The 15764-nt window shown below is 58.5% G+C and overlaps 1 non-coding gene and 1 pseudogene across 1 annotated transcript; both read right to left on the reverse strand.

Annotated features, from left to right (window-relative positions):
• Positions 1–2173: 2173 nt before the first annotated feature.
• TRNAN-GUU (transfer RNA asparagine (anticodon GUU)) lies at positions 2174–2246 on the reverse strand. The gene has a single exon. It is a non-coding gene; the product is annotated as a tRNA-Asn (tRNA).
• Positions 2247–3871: 1625 nt separating this feature from the next.
• The window catches only part of LOC136993807 (antigen WC1.1-like), a 1003008-nt pseudogene continuing 991115 nt past the window's right edge, over positions 3872–15764 (reverse strand).

Raw genomic sequence — 15764 nt, forward strand, 5'->3', positions numbered from 1 at the left:
GAGATGGACAGTTTCTGTTTAGCTCAGTGATCATTTAGCTCATTGGTCAGATCAAAAATGCAATTTGCAGACCTGCCAGTATTAGCTTAGGGGCATAAGAGCACTAACAGGAAGGCTCAAGACAAGGGGCAGAAGGGAGGATGAGAAATGACCTTTGCACACTGGAAAATACCAGATGCCAGTAATAATCTTTGCTGTTTCTTTTCTGTGGCCCTCCAGGTGGAATATCACTTCAGAGTAATGGGGGAGGGGATTCTTGTCTTTCCTCTGATCTGAAGCCCTGGGAAGGTTTCCCTTTCCTGTGCCTTTTGCTGAAGAGCAACTCTCTCCAGCCAACAGGTCAGGCCAGGATCAAGCACAAACTGGAGCAGCTGGGTCAGCTCCAGTATCCAGTCCCCGGTGCTGCAGGAATGGGAATGTCCCTGATCCCCGCCACATTCCTAGCCCCAAGGAAGGGAACACTGCCCTTTGCCCATTGAAGCAAGGCAAGTGAAGAGAGAAGAGCACTTTTGGAGAACTCATCTGAAGAAACCCCATTGCTTCCTCTGGAGCTGTTTTCCAGAAGCATCCGTAAGAGGCAAGGAACCATGAGGAAGGGGTCTTGTGGTCCAAGCGAAGTACCAGCGTTATTAAAGAAGTCCCATAGTTGGGCTGCCAGGTGTTGGGGAAGGTCAAGTGAGGCCATGAACACTGATGCTGAGAGTAAAAGCTGAGGTCCTAAGGGGTGTTTGGGGTCATTTGATCTGACCTGCCAAACCTCCCAGTAGGGTTGCATTAAAAGTTCCTGCTCTGCCCATGGCAATTTCTTCCCCTCATTTGCGATGCTATGGGAGATGTCCGACTGAGATGGAGGGGTGAGTAGGCAGCCTGGCCCTTGCCCTCCGAAGGGCAGTGGGCCTGCGAGGGAGAAAGATTGTATTATTTGTGGAAAAGGATGGGATTTGTGTGCCAAGAGACAAAGCAGAGTGCAGAGTGGGGTCTATCCTTGGCGTCCTGGCCCAGCAGATGTAGAGGGAGAAGCGCTGAATGCGAGTGGCAGGGAGGGGGCTGTTTAACCAGCTGCGCAGGGAGCAGGGACTTCAGTGTGAGGAAGAGCACAGAGGGACCTGTCTGGGACCCCTACTGAACATCCCTCTGCATCAGCTCCTTCCTGCTGAAAGGGCGCAAGATAGGGCAGAAAGGCAGTGACTCCCCTGGGGTCTAGCAGGGAGGCTAAAAGCTGCCTGTAAAACCATGACTTCACAGCAGCCCCAGATCAAAGACTGGCAGGCAGTTTTGCTCTCCACATTTTCTTTTTTTTTTAAAAAAATACTTCTCCTGAATATTGCACACAGACTTGCTTTTGTGTTCTCTATCCCCTCAGGACCAGCTCACGGCACAAAAAAACCCCCCTTTCCTTACCCAAATGTACTCACCCATCAGGCTGCCCTGCCCAGCCCAGCTGCAGCACTTTGCAGCCCCCTGTCCCCACAGAGAGGGAGAAGCGCTGCTCCTGCAGCCCCACATGCTGCGTTGGCCGTCTTGGCAGTTCTTGCTGCTGCTGAACCCTGCTGTCCCATCAGGAGCTCAGCTGCGACTGCGACCCAGGACATCCCTCTCTGTCTCCAGACTCAGCCTCTCTCCAGCCAAGGAGTCAGGCTAAGGATCAAGCACAGCCTGGATGGAGAGCGCTGTCCTCTACCCTGATGCTGTGCTTGGGGTAGATGAAGGACTGACCCTGCCACAGGGTGGGGGATCTCTGGCAGAGCTGTCTGTACATCAGGCAGATGTCTGAATCACTCCCAGGTCCCCACACAGTCTCTGGAGCGGGCACTCAGCTGGGCTCTTTCCCTGCCCCATGGCACTGCACCCTCCCTTCTCCCCATTCAGTAATGAGATGTACAGACACAACCACCTGGCACTGACACACACTCTTCCCTCTTCTGTCCTTCCCATCAGGCAAGGGGATGGGACAAGTCAGCTCAGCTCAGGGTCAACAGGACACATGTACATCCTCCGTGCTGCTCTCCAGCCTCTCTGGCCATACCACATGGTCTAGAAAGAACGTCCCACAGCAAGATGCATGTCCCAGCCAGTAGCAGATCTGCTGTCCCAGAGCTGGGACATGGTGACTATGAGCAAAACCCAGGGTGCTGGGCAGCACAATCCCCCAGGCACCCCACCAATAGGGCAACGTCCCTGGGTGGGCTCGAACCACCAACCTTTTGGTTAACAGCCAAATGCGCTACCTGCTGCGCCACAGAGACCCCCACCTGGTGCTCTCCTGGGGCAGCTCCAGTGTCCAGTTCCTGGTGCTGCGGGAATGGGAATGTCCCTGATCCCAGGCACGTCCCCAGCCCCAGGGAAGGGGCTGCATCCCTAGCCCCAGGGAAGGACACACTGCCGTTTGCCCACTGCCAGGTACTAGTGGGCAGAGCAGTGCAGAGGGAGGCCTAATACCTAGGTGAGGGGCTGTGGGCAGCTCCCTGCCCAGGATCGGCCCTGCCTGCTTTCATGGCCCTTCCAATGCACACCCCAGGGGGTAACTGGAGCTGTGGGCACATCACCCTGGGGAGGGCATTTCTCTCACCCCATTTGCTCCTGCTGCTAGCATTGAAGACAGGTGTGACGCACACAGCAGTGCTGCACGGGGTGGCAGAGGTGACTCAGGGAAGGGGTTTGCTCCTCTCCATCGACCCTCTCTGGGAGGGCCAGAGTGTGGGAGCAGCACTTACAGCAAGAGTCTCCTCCTGCCCCCATCAACTGCAGAGATGTTGATGGGGCAGCACTCCATGGTGCAGCCCTGCTCCAGGACCAGTCCCAGCTGAATGGTGATCTCAACTTCCCTCATCCCAGCCTGTGGCCCAGCAGGAGGGTTCAAATGCTGCTTTCTGCTGAGGCTCTCAGGGCACCAGGGGCCAACAGGGCTGTGCTTGTCAGGGGCACATCATGGGACAAGAGTATGTCCCACCCCTCAACAGGCTTTTAGGGGATGTAGCTCAGTGAAGAGCACCTGCTTTGCATGCAGGAGTTCCTGGGTTCAATCCCCAGCATCTCCAGGGGAGCTTTTGTTCTGAATCTCCATTCCCCCGCAACAAGGGTGAGGGCTGGGAACAGGGTACATTGCTCCTCTCCAAAATTTGTAGGCTTGCCCCCTGACAGGGTGTCATGTGGGAAGTGGAGCCTCCCATGTGGAAAGAGCCCAGGCAGATCATCAGAAAGCCTGCCCAGGTGAAATGACATCATTATGTCACTACTATTGCAACAACCTGATTGGCCAGCAGTAGACAAACAGGCAGGAGCTGGGAGGTCATCAAATGCATCTCAGGAGAGATGGCAGCCCTGTGAGACAAGAGTCAGTAGCATGCATAAAGGTGAGAGGACTGGATGCTGGCTGGGGGGTTACTTCAGCTGCAGCATCAGGATTGCCCTGGGCAGGCAGACAGGCACTGTGAGGGCATCAGGCTCATCAGATGCACCTGACCACTGGAGGTGAGAGCTCAGCAGGAGGGGAGAGGGGAGGCAGGTGGAGGTGCCAGCTGGGACATCACTGGTGAGTCACTCCTGTCCCAGCAACTCCTGGCCAGCAGCAGGTGAGCAGGCACTGGGGTCACTGCAGGTGACAGGAGCTGATTCAGCAGCTGGGGAGGTGGGAGTGGGAGCAGGAGAGGGAGCAGGAGAGGGAGAGTCAGGCAGAAGCACAATGGCTGGTGTGTTGGTTGTGAGGTCACTTCCATTACACTTCCCCGATTGGCCAGCAGTGGGCAGGCGGCATTATGAGGTCATGAACAGCATCACAGAGGCTGCCCATCAGCAAGGAGAGCTTGGGAGGAGGCGGGGGAAGGGACAGGTGAAGGTGACATTGGTGGCTTTCATTGTGAGGTGTCTCCTTTCACAGCAGCTGATTGGCCAGCAGCAGGGGGGGCAGGCCTGTGAGGTCATCAGGGGCGTGACAAAGCCCATGAGATAGAGGTGAGAGCCTGGAGGGAGGAAGGAGGGAGAGGCAGATGATCATGACACTGCTGGCATAGTGATTGTGAGGTCACCTCTATGAGTGCAGCCTGATTGGTCAGCAGCAGGCAGGTGGGTGGGCACTGTGAGGTCATGAAGGGCAGGAGGAAGCCCCCAGGAGAGAGGAGAGCTCCTGAAGGGGGCAGGGCCAGGGAAATGGAAATGTAGTGTGACTGGAAGCTGGTTTGTGAGGTCACTTCTATTGCAGCAATCTGATTGGACAGTAAGCTGGCAGGCACTGTGAGGTCCTGAAGCAGGTCAGAAAACCTTCCCCATGGAGAGGAGAGCTCAGGGGAGGGGAGAGGGAGAGATGAGTTAGAGCGATGTGTTGGATGTTTATTGTGAGGTCAATTCCTTGCATCGGCTGGATTGGCCATTAGCATGTAGGTCAGCAGGGAGGTGCAGTGAGGTCATCAAGAACATCAGAAAACTCCCCCGAGCCGAAAGGAGACCTCAGGGAGAGGGGAGAAGGAAGGCAGGTAGAAGGGGACAACACTGGGAGGAGGATGTCACTTCTTTTGCAGTGTGGTGAGATCTCTGGAATTGAAGTTATGCCTGTGATACAAGGATGACATTCAAATTTATCCAATATAGTCCTATATCAATGGGAGTGGATCGTGCATGCTCTGGAGTGGTTACATGGGACCACAGGCCAGCTGGATTATCAGGATTCACTGAAACACCCCCCCTGAGGGACTGTCCCCTGACCCAGGTGAAGATGCTATTGCAAGGACACTTGTGACAGAGAATACCATCAACAGCTGGACAGCAACCAAGCAATCTTGTTCAAGAGGTTTGGATTCCCCAAATGAGCATTATCTTAGCAAAAGAGCCAAATCAATTTTTTTTTTAACAAACACTTTGTCTATGAATGTTTGTGAAGCAAACAAATCATTTTGATCCATCATCTTCTGGTTATGGACCCAGGCACTTGTGCTGTGCCCCTCTGCCCCTGCTGTGGGCTCTGCATGGAGCTTCAGAGCAGGCGTGCCATTTCCTGCAGCCAAGGTGAGAGATTTGGACCTGGCAAACAACATCTGGGCATGCCAAAAACATCATCCGAGGGATGGAACAGGCATGTCTTCATTTTGTCACTCTTTGTCCATCTCTGGCCCATGTCCATGTGTGTGAGTGTAGTGACGTTTCTGGAGCTGAGCAGAGAGGTCCGTGCTCCAGCCCTCGGAGAGAGCCTGTCCTTCACGTGAGGGCTGAACCCAGCCCCACATGGCCCTGTGGGGAAGGGCAGGGCCTGATGCAGCCCCAGGACTGGCTGAGCGAGTGCTAACCTCATGGTGGAGGAACCACTCGTCCCCAACCACACTGTGGGAAGCCTATGGGAGAAGGGTGTTCACAGAGTGAGACCCCCATGGAGGTGGGTAATGCACGTGGGCACCACATGCCCATGCACACTGCCGCACAGGAAACCCCCACTCCCACTGGGCTCAGGCTTGAGTCCTGCATCTCCCACAGGGAGAGATGGTCCAGGGGCTGGGGAGGGAGGGGGCTGTCTCAGGGCAGGGGCTGCCAGCAGGGAGGCTCCAGGTCCTGGGGACAGAGGTGGTGTCTGAGCCCCAGCTCCCCCCAGAGCCCCCAGGGTCACCCCTGCCTTGCCCCACCGCCCTGGGGCTGTGCTGGTGACACCATGGGTGTCCCTGGCAGAGAGCAGTGCGTGTGGGGCCAGAGCCAGGCTGAGCAGGGCCGTGTTCCCAGGAAGGGGCAGGAGGGCAGGGCAGACCCTGAGCGGGGCCGGCACAGCCCAGCTCTCCTGCAGCACAGCCGAGGGCTGGACGTGGCACCAAGCGCCAGCTGAGCCCTGTGCTCCTCGCGGCTGCGCAAGTCCCAGAGCCCAGGGCTCGTGCAGGGCCCCTGTCCAGCCCTGAGGGCAGAGCGGCTGGTCTGGGCGCAGCAAGGGGAAGGGGCAGGATCCGGCCCTTGCTCACACTGCGCTATGGTCCTGAGGTGTAAAGCTCGATCTTTGCCACAGCTTGGTGTGGGCAGAGCTCCAGGGCAGAAGAGGCTGGTTAGGGGCACCTGGCGCAGGACGAGGTCCCTGCAGAGCGGGTGCTCCAGCACGGAGGTGTCTGCCCCAGAGCAAGAGCCCCTCTGCGCCCCAGTGTCCCCCTGCCCTGGCACATGCAGCGCTGCTGGGGCTGAGCCCTGAGGCCAGTGGGACGGAGATGTCTGAGACCTCTTGCTGAGCAGTGCTGGTACTCTTCCCTCACGCCTATGCTGGGGGTCCAGGCCCCTTCCGTGATCCCTTCCCAGCTCTGCACACATGGCCCAGCCATTCTGCAAGGTCCCCAGCACCAGGGCTCTGTCCTGGAGAGAAGCCAAGACATCCCCAGCCACAGGACATGCTGCTGCCCATGGAGGGTCAGTACAGGGCCTGGGGCTGGAGGAGTTCCCAGCACAACACGGGAAAATGCTGCTAAGGGAGAGGGTGCTGGTGACAGCCGCTGGCTCCTTCCTCTCCTGGAGGGCAGGATCCTGCTGTTTGCAGCACTACCGAGCTGTGGCTGTTCCCAGCAGGGAGCCTGGCTTTGCCCTGCCCCAGCTGGGGGGATGGAGGGTGCTCACACAGCCCCACTGCCGGGCTGTGGCTTGGCTCCTGGGCCCCAGAGCTGAAACCTTCCTGCGAAGCAGAGCCAGCGCTGGGCAGCACTGGGGCTGGGGACGTTATCCTCTGCCTCCCTGAGAGAGGCACCAGACCCTGGGCAGAGACGTCTGATTTTGTCTCCTGGCCTGATGGTGCCTGTTGCGGGGGAGAGGCGAGCTGTGTTGGGGCAGCTGGGCAAGGAGAGCTGATGGCAGTCACGTGGCCCCATGCTTTCCTGTGCCTGCCAAGGCTGAAATCAGTAAATGAGTGGAGGATGGATGCATAAGTGGTGGGGTGGGGGGATGACAAAAGGAAGGAAAGAGAAAAATGCAAGGGAAAAAGTAGGGAACATAATTTCAGTGTAGGAAAGGAAAGTTAAAGCAGGAAAAAAATGCTACTCTTAGAAACTGCCAGTTTAGTCACAGAATCCCAATGTTTTTTACATATAGGTATAGATCATATAGATTCAGACACAGATGCATTTGGTGACTCCTCCCCATTCCAGGAGATCTCTCCAATTAGCTCAGGTGTCAGCTCAGTGCAGGAAAGGAAACGAGCCAGGGTGAAGGTGGAGTGTGTTTTTGTGTGCTTGGCCTTAGCCCCACTGCCTGTCAGTGTGTGGCATGGGAAATCCATCAGGAAGAGACAGCAGGGTGCGGAGACCCCCCCCCCCGGCTGGAGGAGGGAGGGCAGTTTGGGTGCCAGATGCTGCACAGCTGCTGAACCCTCCTCCCCACTCAGCTCCTGTGTGAGGGGTTTCTCACCTGTGGGCGCTGGGACACAGTTGGTTAAAACCCGGCCTAGGACCAGGGATCCCCTCTCAGCTCCCATCGGCACCTGCTTTAGGAGTGGACATGAAATCTTCTCTCCATGGAAATATGCCCTTGTGAGCATCCTCGGGGATGGGCCTGTCCCAAGGTCAGGGGCTGAATCGTGACTTTGGGCTGGAGCCCGCATATTGTGGTGGTCCCTTCTCCAGCCCACTGCCCTCTTCCTCTTCTGCCTCCCACCCTGCTGAAGGAAATGTCCTCTCCTGTCACTGACTGCTCCCGTCCCCTGTGTCTGCACACAGATATTCCCTGCACAGACCCAAACTGGTGCCCCAGCTGAGGCAGCTCCTTCTTCTGCCCTTGCAGCCCATCAACGGGAGGGCAGAGGGGTGGGGGTGGATGGGAGCAGGGGGGCGTCCCAGGGCTTCCCTGAGCCCTGGTGCCTCACAGCCCCTGCCAGGAAGGAGCCAGCTCTGGGCTGTGCCAGGAGTGCTCGGGGGTCCGTGAGGGCCACGGGAGCCAGGAGCAGCCCCTGGAAATGGGAGACCCCGCGGAGCCACAGGAGGGGAAATCCCAGACCCGGCACCCCAACAAGCTGCTCTGCACCATGTGCAGGGCCAGTGGGAAGCAGAGCTGCCTCCCAACTGCTGTGGGGAGGTGATCCCCAGGCAATGAGCCCCTCTGGGGCTGGCTGGGGTGTTCAGGGCTCTGCTGTCACCTCCAGGCTCACTGCTGTGGGGCCACAGCTCAGGACCAACCCTGTCAGTGCCTCTCGGTGGTGGCATCCTTGCCTGGGACCAGGGTGGTCCAGGCAGAGCCCCTGGGAAAAGAGCAAGCAGGGGCACTCCCGGGGTGAGGGGACTGGACCTCCCTGCCCAGAGGGGCATTACGGGACCCTGCAGAGAGACCCAGTTTGGCTGGAAGCTTTGCGTGTGGTTTGCAGGATGGAAATGTCTCTGCCAGCAGGAATATCCTCCAGCTGGACTGTTCACTATTCCCGCACTCCAGGGTCCATGGGCACTTGCAGGTGCACAGCCTGTCTCAGAGCCCGCTGGTCCCGAGACGTGTCCCTTCCCCACTGCTGGTTCTTGGTGCTTCGCCCTCCCTGATCAGCCTCGGGGAGACACCCCAACACCTGGGGAGGGAAGCACCAGCTCTGGATCAAACTCCCAAATGGTTTTAATAAGAACAAATACCAATGCATGGCATAGAAGTAGACGAATAAAAATAGACAAAATGCCCAGCTCTTTCTGCTACCAGTGGGAGAAGGGGGCCTTGTCTCTGGCACTCATGGCTCTCCCAGCTGCACAGACCTCTCTTCTGTCTCGGGTGCACCCAACCGCATGGTAGGGGTGGGCTCTCCTGGCCCTGGGCTCAGGGATCTTTGGGCACCAGGGTCCAGTCTCTCAGCCTTGGTGTCCTCATGGGGATGTGTCAGAGTTGCCTCTTCAGCATCATCGTACCCCGTGTCTGTGGGGAGCAGGGATGGGGCATCTCTCTTGGCTCCTGGGGCCCCATCACTTCTCCAGGAGTGCAGGCTCCCCTCTGGAAGCAGCAAGGCCGGTGCATTGCAGTTGGCCCCATGCACGTGCCCCTCCTGGGCTGTAAATCCCCTTCCTCTCCCTCCTCTTACTGTCCCGAGATGTCCAGCCCCTTATCCCACCCCAGTTTCCCCACCAGGAAAACTCCTGGCGCAGGTTGCCTCCCTGTCCCAGGAGGTCGGGCTCTCAGTATACAATGACTCTCCGGGCACTGGGGACGGCATCCCAGGAGCCGGCAGCACTGCACTTCCCCCTCACCTCTCTGCGCCTCCACAGGCCTGTTTCCCTCCTCTGCTTCCCTGGGCACTTCCCAGTCTCGCTGCTCAGGAACAACATCCTCCCCGGGGTCAGGGATTTCCCTGGCATCATCATAGCCATCTGCTGGGTCACCTCTGGGCAGGACAGGGACATCTGAAAGGAGAGGGGAGCTGGTGGCAATGAGAAGAGCCCTCCTGCAGAGTGGAGGAAGGAAGGACGGGCCGGAATGAAGGGCTGAGACACTGGTGTTGGCAGGGCCACAGGAGACTAAGCATCCGTCCCACCTCCCCCAGGGTTGTGGGAGCGTGCATATGGCAGTGGGGATCCCTCTCACCCAGCCACAGGGTCGGCAGTGCTGGGCTCTGCACCGGAGCTGGCTGTGGAGACGCTGGTGCCTTGAGGCATGGCTCCTTGAGGTAAGCTCAGGGCCTGCTGGAGGCAGGGACAGGTTGAGCCTGGGAAGTCCCCCTGCGACCCCGCAGGGCACAGGGCTGCAGGCACCCAGCTCAGACGGGCATGTGTGACCCTCACATGCTCTGCATGGCTCTGGAGTCGCTCCCGAGGGTGATTCCTCCCCACCCTGATGGTGACACTCAGTGACAACGCTGTTGGTCACACAGCTACAGGGAGGAGAGACCAACCCTTCCTCTGCCTCACCCTCCATTACCTGGTGCTGACCCAGGATCATCCTCCTCCTCGCTGTCCCCAGGCTCGGGCTGCAGCTTGGTCAGGGACCCCTCCAAAGAGGAGCCTGGCGAGAGGAGCAGCGGGTGTTATTGGGGTGAGCCCTGCCGACCCTGCTCATGGCCAGCACTGCTGGGGACGGGGACCCACACAGCAGGGACTGTGCGGGAGGAGGGCTCGGGGCTCGTCCTGCTCCCATGGGACAAACCCCATCTCAAAGGGCCTTTCGGAGCTGCCCTGGGACAGCCCCTTCCCTCACCCACCAGGTACAACCCTGGACAGGCATCCCGGCAGGCAGGGAGGAGCTGTGCCCCGGGCTGGGATGGGCAGAGCTGGTGGGGAGGAAGCTCCTCACTGGGCTGCTCTCCCCACAGACCCCGTGGCCCAGCGCTATGGGGACCACTGGCATGGGGGCTGCCAAGGTCCTGTCCTGGGTCAGGGCTGGGGGAAAGGGCCCTGCAGACGTGCTCCCTCCAAAGTGGACCCACACCGACCTGAGCGACCGAACATCGCCTGCTTCTCCCATGTCAAGCTGTAGTCGATCTCCTGGTACACGGCCTCAGAGAAGGGCTCCAGAGACCTCCTGGAGCCTGGCGACAGAGGCAGGGTTGGCACAGGGACGTGGAGACAGGAGACCAGACTCCGATGTGGTCACCCAGCCCTTCCTCCCAGGCCAGACCAGCACTGACCCCACAGCCCAGCCCCACTGCTCTGTCCAAGCACCACTGCCACGTCCCCAGTGACAGCAACATCCCTGTGGAGATGGTCTGGGACAACGTCACCCTCACCCTGTCCCTTCAGAGACAGCGCCATGCCCCTTTTGGTCCTGAGTCTGGTCCCTGATCTGACCCTGGAGCAGCTCCCGTGGCTCCTCTCCCCGGGGGCTCCCTGCTCTCTGCCAGATGGGTCCATAACACGGCCCTGCCCTGCCATGGGTGGGCAGGGCTGGACAGAGAGAGCAGCCTGGGGACCGGACACCTGCACTGAGAGACACCCTGCCCTGGGCTCCTCCTGGCATCGCTCCTGCCCCACAGCCTCCCCTCCAGCGCTGCCCAGAGCACAGCCAGCAGCATCCTCAGATGTCTCCTGCTGCTCCCATCTCCCCCAGCCCCTTGCTGCCATTTCTCTCCTCACCCACCACCATCTCCTCCTGCATCTGAACTCTCTTCTCCCCTGGTTGCTGGTGTCCCACAGCCTAACAGTGGAGGGGCAGGGAATAGGGCAGGAGGCAGCACCCCCACCCCAGCTCCATCTGTGCCCCTCACAGAAACCCCACAGCACTCGCGGGGCTGCCAAGAGGCATCGCCCACCCTGGGACCGATGGGGAAGGACCCACCTCTGCGCTGAGCCCTGGCACTTCGCACTTGCCCCACCAGGAGGGCCAGCAGCAGGCAGAGCAGGGCCCCCAGGATGATGCAGATGATGACAGGCACCGAGATTCTCCCGCTGTCCCTCGCACGGCCCTGGGTGAGATCTGCATGGGCAGGGACATGGACGAGGCAGCCCCTGGCCTGGGGGAGGTGGGGGTCCAGGGACATCCCAGTCCTGACCCCCCCCACACACACATGGCAGCAGGGGGTGGAGGCACAGGGTTGGGTCACAGGGCAGTTCCCACCTGCTGGCTGAATCACAACCCTCCCCAAAGACACCCGCTCCTACCCCAGGGCCTCCTCTCTGGGGCTTCACACCCCAGCACAGAGTTCCTTCCCTCGGGCTGCAGGTCACAACCCAGCCCTGGAGAGATCAGCCCCGGGGAGGAGGGTAGGTTACCTGCTCGAGGAGGTGACGTTGTTGTCCTCCATGCACCTACAGCAGAAAGAGAGAGAGAGAGAGAGAGAGAGAGAGAGAGAGAGGGATATTTGTGTGTGTGTGTGTGTGTCTGTCTGTCTGTGTCTGCAGACATCCCCTTAAAGTCCCATCTGAACTGTCTTTCTCTAGGTCCCCGTGACAGGACCAGGGCCCTCTGCTCTGGTCATCTCCCTGCAGAAGGAAATGCTGCGGTGAAGGGGCTGCTTTGTGGGGGTCATGTGGACGGGATCAGGACTGACCTGTGCTTGAACCTCCCAGTGCCTCCTTGCTCATGGACACAGCTGGCTCCCTGGTAATTCAGGATAGAACAGCACAGCACTGAAGGCTTACCCCTGCCTGCTCACCCCCAAAGGCTCCCTGGTTAGCAGAGGAGCAGAAGGATGTTCCCAGAGGGGAGGCTTCTCTGAGCTCTGCTGCCAGCAGTGCCCTGCACGCTGCCTGTTTCCTACATAACCCTCAGCCACCAGGACTGGTTTCACTCTCCCCCTTCCCGTTCCCTCAGCAAAACACAGCCATGAGCAGGATGCTCTGCACGGACTTCCCAAGCTAAAAGGTGGTTGTCTGGGCCCTCTCTATGGGCAACAGAGAGCAACAGGCACCTCCAAGAGGTGTCCAAGGGGAGCTGGAGGAGACCCTGCCTGGAGGTGCCTCTGCCCCTCCTTGGGCTACGCAGGGAACTCAGGACAGCTATTGCTGATGGACACGTGTCACTCTGAGAGATGAAGTCTTGTTTGTGTCACTGACAGCACAGTGGTCTGAAATGGAACATAAAAGCCACTCCAAGCTCTTTCTCTGCATTGCACCTTGATGAACAGGGAGCAGGACCTGCTGTGAGCCTTTGTGACCAGGTGGCTCCAGCCTTACCACTGCAGGTGATGTGAGTCTCTTCTCGTTGGTCATAACATGACTGCAGCTTCCAGGAAGCAGAGGGGCACTGCCAAAAGGAGCTGTTTATCTTCCCACACTCAACATGATCCAGCCATGTGGGGCCAGATATCCTGCCATACCGCAGGTCTGCTTCAAGGGACCCTTCATCTCCACAGCCCAGCTCTTTGCACACCAGGGACATGGTGTCACGAGTCATCGAGTTGGAGCAAACACTCCCCCACGTCCCATTGTAGAAAACCTGCAGGCGCCCAGAGCAGCCGTCGCTCTTCTCCAGCCTCAGGGTCGTGAACTCTGGAAGGAAAGGCACAAAGTGGGGGGGAAAAAGCTGGTCCTGAGGTGAGGAGAGAGAAACCTGAAGCATCCCTGAAAATCCCCCAGGTTATTCTATGGCATCCATGGGCAGGAAGGCTTACTGCAAGGAGCAGGAACTCTTCTGGACACCCCAGGGCTCAGACAGGCAGAGGGCACTGCCAGCAAGTCACTGTTTCACCAAGGGAGCAGAGAGAAGTCCCCAATGTGCAGCACTACCCTCCCCTCTAAGCCCTGGGGACGTCTGTGCTCTCCCTATAACCCTGACTAGGTCCAGTGAGGACTGTGCACAGGTGTCCCCAGGATGGGGGCAGGAAGGGGGCTCAGGGCAGCCAGGGGCAGGCTCGGCCATGCCCTGCTCTCCCTGCATCCCTACCTCCCCAAGCACCAGGCTCCCACCACTGCTCCCCACACAGACCTGAGCAGACGACTCCTGCGTCCTCTTTGTGCCTGCAGTCGTGCTGCCCCCAGGCCCTGGCAGGGCAGTCCCAGAGAGCAGCTTCACCCCCGGAGCAGTTCACCTCGTCCAGCCAGATCTGCCCGCAGCCTTCCCCGTAATGAGCAGAGCTGGTCACCTCCACAGCCACCCCACAGCCCAGCTGGCGGCAAACAACGGTGGCGTCGGACAGGTCCCAGGAGTCGTCGCAGACGGTCCCCCAGGTGCCCTTGTAGTAGATCTCCACTCTCCCGGCACAGCGCCCTGTCCCGTTCACCAGCCGGACCCGCCGGCTCCCTGCAGCCGGGAGAAACCCCAGCTGTCAGGGGCTCCCAGCCCTGGGGAGCACAGTGTGTTGGGGACTGTCAGCGACTCACCTGAGCAAACCACTTCCACATCCTCCGCAATTCCTTCCGGCACTGCCTCAGGAAGGGAGGTGTTGCAGAGGGCCAGGTGAGTCTCCTTCCCTGCACACTGGACCCTTCTCAGCCCCACGGGGCCCGTCCCTCGCTCAGGCTTCGGCGGGTTGTAGGCTCGCTCTGCCTCTCCGCACTGGAGCTGCCGGCACACCACGCTGGCATCGTTCCCATCCCACTGGTCATCCAGGACTCTGACCCACGTCCCGTGCAGCAGCATCTCCACTCGCCCGTCACAGCGGCTCCCTCCGTCCACCAGCCGCAGGGATTCAGAGGATCCTGCTCAGACACAGGCAAAATGCCCTGGACCCTCTGTGACACCAGGGACACCTGCACCCTGCCACATGTCTCCCATTTCTGATGCCCTGGGACACCCAGGGACTCACCCATTTGTAGCAGGCTCACAGTGAGGAACTTGAGGATGGAAGTTTTCCAAGTTTTTTTTTTCTTTTTTCCTCCAGTCACTAAACCTTGCTGACTACAAATGTCATTTCTCAGGAAGGGACAGGGATGGGGAAGCATGGGAGGGGAGGGCAAATCCCAGAGCCACCAGATATGTCCTTAATGATGAATGTGGAGCAGCTTCAGCAGGAGGAAGCACTGGCCTGTGCAATGGCCTGGGTGATGGACAGGATGAGCACAAGCCTTGCTCCATCTCCACGCTGGGACTGGCCCCTGCTTAGACACCCAGGGGAGAACCCACACGTCTCTACCCCTCTGCATCCCTAGAGATCAGGGATGTGGAGCTTGTGTCCTTGGCAGGAAGCAGAAGCATGAGAGCCTTTCTTACAAAACAGGATGAGTTTGGGGTTCATACTGACAAGAAGCAAGGGCAAATCCCAGCCCCGCTCTGCAGCTCGGCCTCAGGGATTGCTCCTGCTGGACGCGCCCACAGCAGCCCCTGCAGGCGCTGGGATCAGGGTCTGCAGGGCTCTCCGTGGTCTGGGATGGAACTGTGTGCTGCAGGAGGGAGTGCAGGGTCCTTCACAGCTGCACTGAGTGGAGCTGTGTCCCACAGCCCCGTCCTGTGTCTGTGCTGCAGGAGGGCAGCAGAGGAGCCCAGGCCTGGCGGTGGTCTCCGAGACCTGAACCAGCTGCCCTGGGGAGGCAGAGACCTGAGCAGGCAAAGCCCTTTGAACCCCTCCATGGGAAGCCAGGGTTTCTCCAGGGAGAAATTCAGCTTGTCATTGCCATGGGCTCCCCAGCTTTGGGTTGCCATGTCACACACAAGGGGCAAGTTTAGTTAATCCTCCATTTTCCCTGAACTCACCTGAGCAAAAAACACCAGCATCATTGTCATGTGAACATGAGGAGGCCCCCAGGGCAGTCACAGGGCACTGTACCAAATGGGATTCAGTCCCCTCACAGTGGAAGGTGTCTCTCCAGACAGGGCCGGTTCCTCTCCCAAAATGCCCTCCTCCAGGAACAGATTCAGCAAATCCACAGTTGAGTTGATGACAGAGAACGTGGGCATCGGAGATGTCCCAGCGAGAGTCACAGAGGGTTCCCCAGGTCCCCAGCACCTGGATCTCCACCCGCCCCGAACACCTGCTGCCATTCACCAGCCTGAATCCTGTGTACTCTGGGGAAAGAGGAGGAAAAGTGAAGATGGCGTTAAGAAAATTTCCACTATACTCCACTTTTGCAGAGAAAGAACATGCAAGGTCAGGGTGCCTTCCAAGCAGAACATCTTATCTGACCTTGCCTTAGCCCTGGTTTTTGTACAAAGTTGAAGATCTGCAAAGAAGCCACTAAAATCCAGCCAGCAGTACAAAAGTGGTTCAAAGGTAACACCAGAAGAGGTGCAAATCAGCTAATGGATAATTATAAGATGAACCATATAAGGCTGGCACGGAACTACCTCGTACTGTAATATGGGAAGGGGATTGGTAGACCTAAGAATCATGGATAGATCTGGTTGGTTATGTAAACTAAAGTATTGAATATGTAACAACTTACTATCGCTTAAAAGTTGTAACAAAAAGCTGCTCAGGTCCCTTCCTGTGCTCCCAGCCAAGAGGTACCTTATTGCTAGCAATGGAACTTTAAAAACTTTGAAATCTGACT

Source organism: Apteryx mantelli, chromosome 20 (genome assembly GCF_036417845.1).
Source record: "Apteryx mantelli isolate bAptMan1 chromosome 20, bAptMan1.hap1, whole genome shotgun sequence".
NCBI classification, from domain to species: Eukaryota; Metazoa; Chordata; class Aves; order Apterygiformes; family Apterygidae; genus Apteryx; species Apteryx mantelli.